The sequence below is a fragment of the Patagioenas fasciata genome, chromosome 13, assembly GCF_037038585.1.
Source record: "Patagioenas fasciata isolate bPatFas1 chromosome 13, bPatFas1.hap1, whole genome shotgun sequence".
NCBI lineage: Eukaryota > Metazoa > Chordata > Aves > Columbiformes > Columbidae > Patagioenas > Patagioenas fasciata.
In genome coordinates this window covers 19,289,988-19,302,355 of record NC_092532.1, presented here as the reverse complement: position 1 = coordinate 19,302,355, position 12,368 = coordinate 19,289,988, and the positions used below count along the sequence as shown (strand labels likewise).

At 46.8% G+C, this 12,368-nt stretch overlaps 1 protein-coding gene across 2 annotated transcripts in view; it reads right to left on the bottom strand.

Annotated features, from left to right (window-relative positions):
• The window catches only part of CHST8 (carbohydrate sulfotransferase 8), a 165,145-nt gene extending 154,454 nt beyond the window's left edge, over positions 1-10,691 (bottom strand). The window contains exon 1 of one of the 2 annotated variants that reach the window (XM_065848038.2): positions 10,378-10,691. The gene's annotated coding sequence lies outside the window, so the exon portion shown is untranslated. Of the gene's footprint in view, positions 1-10,130; positions 10,258-10,377 lie in introns of those variants that run through there. The other variant, XM_065848037.2, reaches the window with a different exon arrangement.
• Between the last annotated feature and the right edge of the window lie 1,677 nt (positions 10,692-12,368).

The following is a 12,368-nucleotide window of genomic DNA, read 5'->3' as shown; positions in this document are numbered from 1 at the left end:
TTCTTTGCATGACCCCCCTGTCTGGGTGTTCCCTTGGCAGTGAAGTCCCCCCGGAGCATCGCTGCTTGGCAGCTGCTGCCAGTGCTTGCACGACTGGGGAGGCACCAAGGGCTGCAGCACGTTGTGCAAAAGCAAACAGGAGACAGTGAATATGAGCCTGCTGCGTATTTAATGCTAGTCCAGAAGCACCACTGGAGTGGGAACATTGTACCTGAAACAATTTTGTACCTTATTAATAGTTTAATTTTAGTTGTGTTATCAGTTAAGAGGAAAAGCCTAATGAATCTATGCTGAAGTTCTCCAGTTGAGAGTCACCACGTTTTAGATGTAGAGAGTTGATGAATGTTTTGCTGGTGGTATCTTAGTGACGAGCATCTTGCAGAAGGAGCTTCTTGGTTTTGTTGGTTTCTTATTTACAAAGAACTACTTAATATAATGATTCTCTGATGTCTTCATAACAAGTAATAGAAGCAGCACTTCAAAAGAGATCTATGTAGAGTTAGGAGTCTGACTGGGTTACAGAGAAGGTTCATTTATGGTAAACGCCAGGCACTAAAAATATCAGATGCAGTACTCTGAAGACCAAAAACATTTATAAGTTTTGCTTTTATTTGTTTTAAAGCTAAATCTGTATCACTCGCTGCTGAAAATCCCTAACAATTACTAGTGAAATAACAAATATAAAAAACTTATAAAATAATGATTTTAAAAGTCACGCTTTTTATTTTAAAAGTATTCCCCGTCCTAAGGAATCCAGGTAGGTACGTGCAAACAAGTATTTCCAGAAGATACGTCCTTGAAAATTCTGGAAAGAATAAGGGAACAGAGGAGCTGCGTGGGGCTGCTGCACCTTCCCCAAAGTCGCTTTCATTCAATAACTTTGTTAAAACAATCCGCACTTACATACATAAGCTCAAACGATCATATTTCTGAATAGCTATTTAACTGAAGGGAACTACAGCCATTCTAAAGACATATCTCTGTTACAATATATAATGAATGTAATCTTCAAGGGGCAATAACTTCTCTCAATTACACAATTTTTCTGTTAGAAATGGGATATGTTACAATCCAGGTTGTCAGCTCCTCTGGCCATGGACACACACATTTCTCAGTAAAGCATCTTAGGCACCCCCAGTATATTATCAATAATATCAGTGATGATGTTAAAACTTTTTTTTTTTAAATCACATGTTAACATAATCTTTCCAGCTATTTTTTCAATATAAATACATAGGGCACAACAGCTGTTTGGAGATCTCCAATTAGAGCTGTTTTGTGTCTCTCTCCAGAAAATGCCTTTGGCTAATATAATTTAAACCTCCTCTGTAAATGCATTTCATGCTTTGAAGTTAGCTAATAATTTCTGTCACTTAAGAACATTGTTCTGTGATTTGCTCCTATTAGTAAAAGCGAGAAAGGCAGCACTCCCCTCGGCTCCCTGCTCCCGCGTGGCGGCGCGATCCGCTGCCCCGCTCCGGCCGCCGCCGCTGCTGCCGGACGAGCTCCGTGGGAAGCGCCGGGAGCTCCGCCACGGCATCTTCACAGAGAGCCCGGGCAGCCGGGGGAACTTCAGAGATAGGTCCCAAGGTCACAGCCAGAAGCGGGAAGGAGAACTATAAATTACAAAGCACTGGACTGCAGCCAAGCCCACGGGAAGCTGCATTTAGCATATCATTCTCTAAGCAGCAGGATGAAACCTTAAGTCCCTTTCAGGCAGAATTTGAATGGAATTTAATATAAGAACACTCTGATTGAAGTATCACCAACTGACTTGCCATGACAACTCGGAAATGGGTTGTAATAGCGGGGGGATCCTCTTCCAACCAGCCCAAAATGATGATGAGGATGATGATAGAGCCCTATCAAATATTTATGAAAACCAGATGAATTTCTGTGCTAGCTACATGCTGGTATTATAACAGAGACCTCAAATAAACTCCTGGCATTAACCTAAGCTCAGATTTTCCCCGGTGTAAACCAAAGTTTGAACAACAAGCTGTTTCTAGTATTTTGAAGTAGAAATGCTGCAATGGAGGTCAGTAGCAATGTAGGTAAATGCAGGTAAATGCGATGATTTATTACTTGTAGATACTATTGCAGACTTGCCGTCAGTGCTGTAGACCTCCTAGGTAAGGTGCAGAATTAGAAGAACCTCACATGAGCTATAGGCTCCTTGGGCATTGGCTCCCATGTGTTAAGTGCATATACAATATCGAATGCTGTGGGGATATGCTGAGCTCTCCAGAAGTTGCAGCAAACACAAACCAATATGAGCAGGGCTGTTCCAAAGCATTAAAGAAATATAGGGTTTTTTTATGAGAAAAGGATGAATTCATCATTTTAAGGATAGAAAACTTAGTTTAGGTTTTGGATGTTGAAAAAATACCAAAAGAAATGATCCATGTAAATTTTCTGTATCGTACACGTAGAACCTCTGCTTCTGCATCTTGTTGTCGCACCATTAACTCTGAGACCCGTATTTAGAGATGCGAGATAATATTATTGTCAGCCTCGGTGGGAAAAGGGGCAGCTTGAAAGCGAATCGCCCCGCTCTTGTCTGCAAAGGAAGAACGCTGGCATTAAGTGCTGAGGCAGCTGCCTTCCTTCCACTTGGCACTAACCTAGGTGACGGAAGGCGGTGGAGAGATGCTGGAGGGCTTGGGAGGGCTGGTAAAGGCAGGCGAGAGTAGTAATTTATTGGACAGCAGCTTCCTCAGATGGATCATACAGCCGTAACTAATGAGTAGATGTGAACAATTTGCTAGTAAGTTATAACTGATTCTTTAAAACGCCGTTGCAGGGCTTTGCGACCAAGGAAGGTGCTATTAGTGAGAAACACTAACAATGCGGTGTGACTGAATGGCTGTTGTGAAGAAAAGCCAGAAAAGTAATGAATTAGCTTATGTAGCTGGAGAGTTGGGTTTTTTTTTTGGATGCAAGTATACTTTTGGGGAAAGCTGGAACAAAAAGAAAGTAGTTGTAAAACATTATTGAGATGGCAGGGAATGAACTTTCCCTAGAGCTGGCAGGTGTGGAAATCTGCTGGGTGGACTAAGTTCTGGAGATGCAAGGATGAAGTAACACTTGGTCATGCTCTGTTTTATATCCCAATGCTGTGATAACCCCCAGATGAACAGGTTTTGGTCACTGCAGATGAGGACAGGATTATCTCTTCTCTTCCTTGAGAAACAAGGCATATACATTTCTGCTGCAAGAAAGGGCAGGCTGTGCGTTCTCCTTTCTCTGAGCCTTTGGCATCTGCTAAAATGAAGAAAGTAATTGGTCCTTGGAACCGCAACACAAAGAGGAGATTCACAGCATCCTCCCATGTGTGTGCCTGCAGACTTGTGTATTTTATTGACCAGGATGTTACTTTATTTCATAGATCTTTTCCCAAATGGATTTTGTGATTCCCTAGGAAGTGGGGTGTCCAAAGGTTCACAAAACAGCAATCTTTGGGGTTCTTGCCAAATGAGAACAACGTAGTTTTTATTCCTTCTTATGCACTAGTCTAATTTCTGACGCACCCTTTAGATTTCTGAATTTATTTCACTAATTCAGCTCTTACTGATTTATATGCTTTCAGCAGATCAAGCAACTCATGCAAAAAAAACCCCTCAACCTGTTAAAGTATATTAAATAATTATTTATGTAACATCTTCCATTAAAGAACTTAGAAGCAACAGAAAAATTAATTTATCTTCTTGGAGCTAAGTAGTATACCCCTTTCAGGATATAAAAATGAAGGCATATTAAACCAAATATTCAAACATAGGTGCCTAGTTAGTCGTCTAAATATACATGTGACCAGCCAACTACTGCTTTGATTCTCCCAGCTCAGAGGAGAGAATTTTTGCATTTGAGGGTTGCACAGAATAGGAGAAACCAGCAGTTCTCAAACTATTCCTGTTCAGGTGTTAAAGGGATCCAATTCAAAAACCAGATTCAGCTTTGGCTCAAATTAGCAACTGTTAAAAAAGAAAGCAAGTTTGTTTTTAGCTCCTGGCTATAAGTAGATTGCACTCAGAAAGTTTATGTAACTGCTCCCGCCACCTTTCCCAACATGAGTAATTGCTGCTCTCTCAACGAGCGCCATTTACATGCACTAACTGACTTTCCCGAGGTTGGTTGCTGCATGTTCGGGTGTGAAGATCACGCCCTGGGAGATTTTATCGTGGTTGTGCTGCTCTTTGGCAGCACTGAAGGCGGCGATCAGCGCCGTGCCGCCTCCGTCCTCATCCCAGGCGCCGCCTCCAGCCCCTTCCCACAGCACTCGCCCCTCCGAGCGAGCGAGCCTTCCTTCTGATGGAGAGTCAAAGACCATTTATGGATTCCGTGTTACACATTGCAAACTAAGTATTTGAAGGGAGGTGCAATATTTGTCATGTCTGCATATTTAATGGACCTTGAGCTATAAACATGCTCAAAAGTGCCTAGTTAATATCAGTTTGACAATGAATTGGCACAGTGCTAAGCTCCAATGCATCAAATTAGCATCGACCTGCAAAATGTTACTGAAGGGTTTCTTAAATCTGCCAAGTTTTGAAATCAATTTGGGAGAAGAGAGCTTCTCCCTCCATCCCACCTTTTTTCAAGTCTTTCTAGTTCCCTACCAGGAGTCCAAGGCCATTCCTTCAGAAATGCTAATTCTTTTCAAACTTTGTTTTCTCATCCTCATTCATGAGTGATCAATTCCTCTTAGGGTGTTTCTTCGATGTACAATTTAAAATCCTCTCCTGCTCACTCTGGGTCGGGAAGAGGTTCAGCGGGGCTCCGGGCAGACAATGCACATTTGATGTTCTGGGATGCAGGTGCTTTACCGCCTCCAGCGGATGGCTAATAACTGCCAGGTGGGATTTGAAGGAACTGGCACTGCCCCATGACATTCCTCTATGGCTTTGGTCCTGGCAACTTCCACAGCTTCCCATCTCGTGATGCTCGTACAGCTGCGCTCCGCGGACCCGGCTCTGCTGGAACACCCTCAATTAACAGAGGAAAGCTGGCACGCTCGGCTCTCCGAAGGGTTCACGACTCCGCTGCAGCTTCAGCTCCGTCTGCCAGCGCCGGGGTTTGTTAACCCTGCTGGCAGCCTGCAAAGCCACTCTGCTCGGGGACCGGCGGGGGCTGGCAGCCCGTGCCAAGGGGAAGGGTTTGGAGGAGGAATACTCCGGGGCGGCCTCATCCTGGTTGGTATTAGCTCACTTTGCTTGCATTCATTTTGCTCTATGGATTTTCAATAACTACAATAGAAAAGTGTACATTGAAACAGAAGAATTAAGATACGATGGTGGCATTTCTCTCCAGATTTTTGTCTTCGTGTAAGCATGGATACAAATGGTAAGGTAAAGTTCCAGTATCTGTTAACAGAGCTTTCCTTGAAAACTTGTTGTAACAGCTATTGAAATGTTTTGCCAGCAGAAGTCATGTCACAGCACCTGTGAGAGAGGCTTGTGACATTGGTTTTTTATCCCCTGAAACAGTGGAAATTGGGTGGCCTTTGGAAGAAAGCCATTGAATAGCATGTTTAATGGTTGCTTGCTATTAGGAACACGTGCTGTGGCGTGGTTAGCATGAGGTGGCATGTGCCAGCACCTAATGGCTCCAAAAGTGGCACTGCCAGAGCTGGAAGGCTGTCCCCAGCAGGACAGGGAGGAGCTGCAGCAGTGTCCCCCCTTGTTCCTACCTCTCCCAGCCATCCTCTCGCTCTGCCGCTCACTGGTGGGGTCATGCTGTGCAGACCCTGTTGTCCCCCGGCTTGCCCTGCTCGTGACACGTTCCTGACCACTGAAGCCACGGCTCCAGGTTTCAGCGGTGGCACGGGGAGCAGACACGGTGTCTGCAGAACATCTCCCCGTGGAGTGGTGATCCAGCTCTTGCTGGACTGCCACAGCTGTGCCTCCCAGAGATGGAAAACTCCTGTGGGACCTCATCTGTTTGTGCTTGTCCCCACCAGCTCCTGCTCAGCATCAGAAACAGGAGGAGGCTGATGAAGGTGTTGCTCCTGTGGCTCAGCTGAAGCCAGGGAGAAATGTTGGCTGCTGTGTGATGACTAAGGCTCACATGCTTATTACTTCTATCAGTTAGAGCTCTTAATCACTTTGTGCTGTTTCATCCTATAACATGAATTCACGTCAAGCTGTGAAATTCACCATTTTTGCCATGACTAATTTGTGAAATCTGCCACCTTCCTTTGTGGTTCACTTTGTGCCCTAGTTAGGCATCATCTGTCTGATTAGGGAAATATGTTATTTATTTCTTGCAGTTGAGCCAATACAATTTCATTCCCGTCATTTTCTCCTCTTTGCACTCAACTGTGATTTCATCGTCACTTCTGCTTTCTGATGTGACGGGGATGAGCGGTATTGAAGGCATCTTTGCTGGGGTTCGCGCGCAGCAATCCCAGCCTTCCCCCGCTACGGAACGTGTGGGTAGGGCTCAGTCTTGCATCGGTGAGACTCAACCTGAGCCTTTAACCCTGGCTTTGGTTAGAGCCCCCTAAGTCTATTATATTATGTTTACCATCTTACTACATTTCTCCCAGCCTGGTGACTGCAATATTTTGGAAATCATTTCCCACCTGCCTTGCCAGTGCCTTGTTTCATGATATGTTCATCTGTTACTCTTTATATAGAACATCGCTAGCATTACTAAATGCTATAAATGTACCCAGTATACCATAAAAATACACAAGCAGCTGCCTGGTCTTGCCTACAAGAAATACTATTAATCTTTTGTTTTTCACATGTTCTAGGCAAGATCCAGAAGGTGCTCGAGGAACATCTCGTAACTGAATCAGGTCTTAAATTCTGATTTTCTCACCGATTGGTTGGTGTCTAAAAATATTTTCCCATACTCTTAATGTCTTAATTGTTCTTTGAAGATATTGCCAGTTCATCCATCCTTTTACCTATAATTTACATCCTCTTATAAACCCGGTGAAATATTATTTTAGTATTTCTGTCACTGAAAAGTGGTGATAAATGGACCTAAGATGAGTGGGAACAGCATAATGGATGTGCAGGAGAGCCTGTTGACTCGCTCTTGCCAAAATGGAGTCCTGCCATGAAGTTCAGAAGGATCACGAGCTGCCCTGGATACTCTGCATGCTTTCAAGTCCTTTTTAATGGTAAAGCTTATGGGTTTGTGCTACACAGAGTTTTACAAGATAGAGATAGGAGAGCAAAGGAAACCTCCCCTCCTAGCTCTCCTCATTTTCTCCATAACTTTCCACCTCCCTCTTGCCTTAACCTGCCTTTTCTTTACCAGTTTCACTGAGTCCGAGTTAATCACATCCCTGTTTGAAAAGCAATCGTGTAAATAAGATCAGCAGCACCATTTCTATTAACAGATAAATAAATGGAAAAATCTCTGAGGACCCCTGGCTGTAATTAACCCTTCATCAGAAAGCCAGAGCAGGAGGTTTGGCAATGTCCCAAGCACGCGTGTTCGTTACTTTGCTCAGCTATTGGAAGACCTGTGGGCCTGATCCTGCTTCTGCTAATATGGTTGATAATAATAAATTTATTTGAATGACTCTGAGAGCAGGATTACACCTGGTGCTCAACACCCCGTGCTCTTCCCCGTACCTGCTGCATTCAACACGGGAGTCGTACAGCCGTACTAGCCCAAGCTATTCACTTACCACCACTGTGGACTAATCAGATGGCAATAAAAGCTTTTACTGTGCCATCCTGTTTGTGATCAGCAGAAACATAAAAAGCATGTTAGCAAATTGATTTTTGGCATTAATTGTGAGCAAAGAGCATTATACTGAGTACAGATAGGTTGGTGGGGATTTTTTTTTTTCAGGCAGAAAAATTCTATTTTAGTATTTTAAAGTGATTCTCAAAGATGCTGAGTTAAGCCCAACGGACATACTTTTCAAATACCATAAGGCAAAGAGTAGTTACTGAATCTCCTCAGTCTTATTAGCTTACATAAACATAAAAATTTGAATAATGTTTAAAAAGCTATATTCTCCAGATAATCCATAATCAGTAAATGTTCATTACTGAGATGCAGCAAATATGCATGAGATTTCCCTGGTGATGTTTTGGTTACAGGATTTAAAAGGCGTAGCAAAACCCTCCTCCACGCGGGACCAGGCAGAACTTCCACAGGCTCCAAAGGTCACTCAGCCCAGCTTGGACCTTCCCAGTCCCCTTCAGGAACGAGCAGGAGAAAATCTGAATTGTCTGTCTCCTTTTACAGCTCCGATGATTTATAAATAAATCATCCCCACACGATGATTGATGTCTCCATATAAATAATTAAGTCTTGACCTTATGTTATGACACCTGCTAATTTTTTTGGCACTTGAAACCAGCGCTCAGGAGAGATCCTTGACACTGGATAAATAAAGGTAAGACTAGATTCAAGGGGAAAGGAGAGCCAGTTTTTTGTTTACCCTCATTTTGCTCTGTTTGATTCCATCAGCTAACTGATGATGATTATTAATCTCGGTTGCTGTCTGCTCTATGGATTTAATTCCTGCCCGCGATTGCCATTGGAAAGTTTGCTCCATTAGAAGCAGACTTTGATTAGATTTCCAGTAGCCACAGTTTCCTAGAGCTCCCCTAAATCGCTGTGTGACTGAGCCCAGGCACTTTACACCTATTTTTGTTTGTGATTTACTTTGCTTGGTGGCAGAGCTCCAGTAGCCTGGGTGACGCTGTCATTCTGCTCAACCAGGCTAGGTAGCAGGTGTCAGCAGAAGTTTAATTTGGAAGCTCATGAATTCAAAAGAAGAGCTTAACGGTTATCCCCAACACAGAGAGCTGCTGTGGCCTAAAGAGAAAATCCCTGGGACATGAAAGGAATTGATGAGACACCAGGCATCTGACAAAATGAAATCTTCTCAGGATACACTGGGGATAGCTTTCTTATCAAATGGTGGGCATCATTAATAAACAAAATAGATTTAGCGACTAAATTTTGGATTTTCACTTCTGAGCCATTTGGGTTTTCCATTCATTCTCCCTCACTGGTACTGTATATGCAGCCTGTTCTCTGAAGAGCTGCAACTTTTAAATCTTGCAATAAAATACAAGCATTTCAGGGTAAGCATCTAACATAAAAAATTAGCATCTGTGGGTTCTTTTAAAGCATGTTAATCTACGCACACCACAAGTCAGCTACAGACAGAAACAACATTATAATACAGTTATAATAAAGGGTTTTTCTAGCCCCTCAAAAAGCTTAAAAAAATAACCACGCAGCTATGACCGAGTATCACATTGTTCCTGGCTACTTCCACAGCCAACGCCGGGGAATCCCAGCTGTCAGCAAGCTGTGTGGTTGCCCATCACTAGCACACTACCGCTAACACACTTGTACAAAATTACTCTTTGCCGTATGTTTGCGGTGTTTTCAATATGTACGTTCATAAGGGTTGAGTGAGATGTAAGGGGCATTGCAAGGTCCGAGTATCACCGGGCAGGCGAACGTGGGACGTGCCAAGAAGCGCACCTACAGGGGAGCAGTGCCTAAAGCAAACCTCTCTTTCCCTACAAATCAACTCCAAAAATGACAAAGTGCCTTAATACCCCCTCCTGCTCGCGCACAGACTGAACTCCGGGTGAACTGGATTTCCAGTCTATGGAGATGCTGGCATACATCAACTAGTTTGCCTTGGATCCCGTTATTTTCGGTACGGAAACCCAAGCCAGACCCGCACCCATGAGCAGTCAGCCCGGCTGAGTCGCCGGCTCCCTCCCGCACCTGAAGTTGGGGTCCCGGCGCCCCGCGAAGCCCCGTGTCCGAGCGGGCTGTGCCGGCACCGCCCGGCTGCGGAGGGAGCGGGGCGGGAGGACGCGCCGTAACCCCGGGGCAGCCGGCCCTGAGCGCCGCACCTGCCCCTCCACACCCCAATTACCGGCACTGTTAATTACGGCGCCGCCCGCTCGCCTCGCTGCCGCGACGGGGGGGTCAGTCCCGAGGTGAGAGGGTCGTGCCGCCGGGGAGCGGGTAGGGGGGGACACGGGACGAGGGACCCCAGGGCGGCCCCTCCGCAAGTTTGGGCACTTTCTCGAAGTGGTGCGGAGAAAAGTTGGGGAGCGGCCGGGGGACACGGGGGTACCGGCGGGACGTAGCCCTGCCCGGGCCCGCGGGGGCGACTCGCCACTGACCTGTGCCGCGCCCGCGCCGCCTCCCGCGCTCAGCGCATCCTCCGCGCCGCTCCCGCCCGCCGCCGCTCTGCGCGCCGCAGCCGCGGCTCCGCGCCGGCGATCCTCCGTGGGGTGGAGAGAGCGAAGCGGGACAGCCCGCCCGCAGACGGGAGGCCGCCGCCCCGCTCCCCGCCTCCCGCCCCCCTCCGCCGCCGCGCCCCGGCCCCGCTCGGCGGCAGCGCGGCCCCCGCCCCGCACCCCTGCGCACCTCCGGGAGCAGGTGCGGCCGCCTCCGGCGGGGAGCGCAGCCCGGCCCCGCTGCGCCCTCGGCGCATCATCCCTCGCCGCGGCACCGGGAGAGCGCGGGCGGTGCCGCTGCCGCCTTTTCCAGAGGTGCCGTTCGCTTCTCAAGTTTGACACGTTTTCACGGCGCCGTCCGCCCCCCCGGCCGCCTTCAAGGCTGCTGAATTATGCATTGTCTGAAGGGCAAATCACCGCCGTGCCGAACAGGGGGCTGCCGAAAGAAGCGTGTGTGTCTGTGTGTGTACGCACAGGCGCGCACACGGCTCCTGCCGGGAAGCTGCATCGTGAGCTTGTGCCTGGGCGTCGCTGACCGAAATATCGCAACCCCCGCATGTGAAGTTGCGGGGGGAGGAAAGGTCCCGGGCAGGGCGCTGGGGAGGCCTCTGTGTCCCTGCTGCCGGGTGGTTGTGGGGAGGAGCGGGGCAGGGAGGCTCTTCTCACATCCTCGGTGTGGATACAAGGATCCTGCCGGCATGTCCTCCTCCGGTCTGCAATTTAGCAGCGTTATTGAAAATATATGTATTTTGGGAGCAGTTGGGAAGATCGGTGGCCCGTACTTACTCCCAAAAGAAGGTTGTTGTGAACACAAACCCTGGGGTAGAAAAAGTAGAAGTAATGGGAAGAGAACTGGTGCTCTCAAACCAGAGCAGATGCACTGTACCCAGGGCATGGTGGAGACCAAGGTGCCTTGTCTAGAGCCTGGAATGTGAACTGTGGAGTAACTGCGCAGAAGGTGCCTCTTGCACTCTCTGCTGGCTATTTTCCACCCTAAAATACCAGAAGGCTTTTATCCTACAACTGTGCAGCAGGATGAACAGTCCAATAACGGCAGAACCAGGTATGGCTATAATCCCCAAGAAAGGGCTCTGTGGCATACCTGGCTGTTGCTGGATGTAATGAACTGGCCACTGGATAAAATCAGGAAACATCAGAGTCAGACAAAAATAGTGTCCCAGAGCCTGTTCATCGCAGAGGGACGCTGTGCTCTGGACCGACTCAGCTCCAGGAGCAGTGGGTCCCAGGAGCTGCCTTTTCTGCCAGGGAATCATGGAGCTGAGCTTTGGCAGCCCGAGGGAGCGGCAGCGGGGCTTGCTGACAAAGCCAGCCACGTTATGTTAACATACCCACTGTCCACCTTTCGTAAGGCATTGTGTGCATATAGTGTTAAATGCATGTCAGGATGGATCCTATCTACAACCCTCTGAATGGTTCCAGGTGTGTCTTATAAATAAACTGTGGCATTTATCCTTTGTGTAGATTAACAGAAATACATTATACTTAGTCTGCTCCCTAGCAATCAATTGTTCCAACTAAGTAGGTGTTATTTATTAAAGTATTGATTAGGGACCCAATCCTATAGTCTTTAAGCAAGCCAACTCTTTGCTGATGAATGGAATATTTGATTGAGAGTTTTGAGATCAGACTTCATATAATTCTATTGTCATAGGGAAAAAAAAGCACACGTGGTACGGTTTTCCAGGGGGAGATGCATTCATGACAGTTGGAATTCAAAGGAAGAATAGCACGCATTCCTTACATGAAAACTGCAATCATTGCTTTACTGGAGCACCTTCTGTCATATTCTTTGTGACGCAGGATGCATAGGCTTTAACAGCAAAAGTAAATAAGTCTAACTGGGGAAAGTGCATTGAGTTACCTACTATAAATGTGAAGCATTCCTCGATATCTGTTGCTATGGTAGGTGACTGGGAGAGCACTGTACTCCGAGGGCCAGCTCCTGTTCGCGTGGTATAAGGAAACTTTCCAGCTACATCTGTGGTGGCCACTTTTGCAAGCGGGCTGAGCAGAACGTGGCCTTGTGCTCTTTATTCAGGTTGTGTTATGAAAAATGCTGTAAATGAATGACCTTGAAAACAAAGCCCAAATAAGAGTCCTGACACTAGGTCCGGTTATAGTGACTTCTCTGCCCCTCTCCCTGCAGGACTCACAATTATG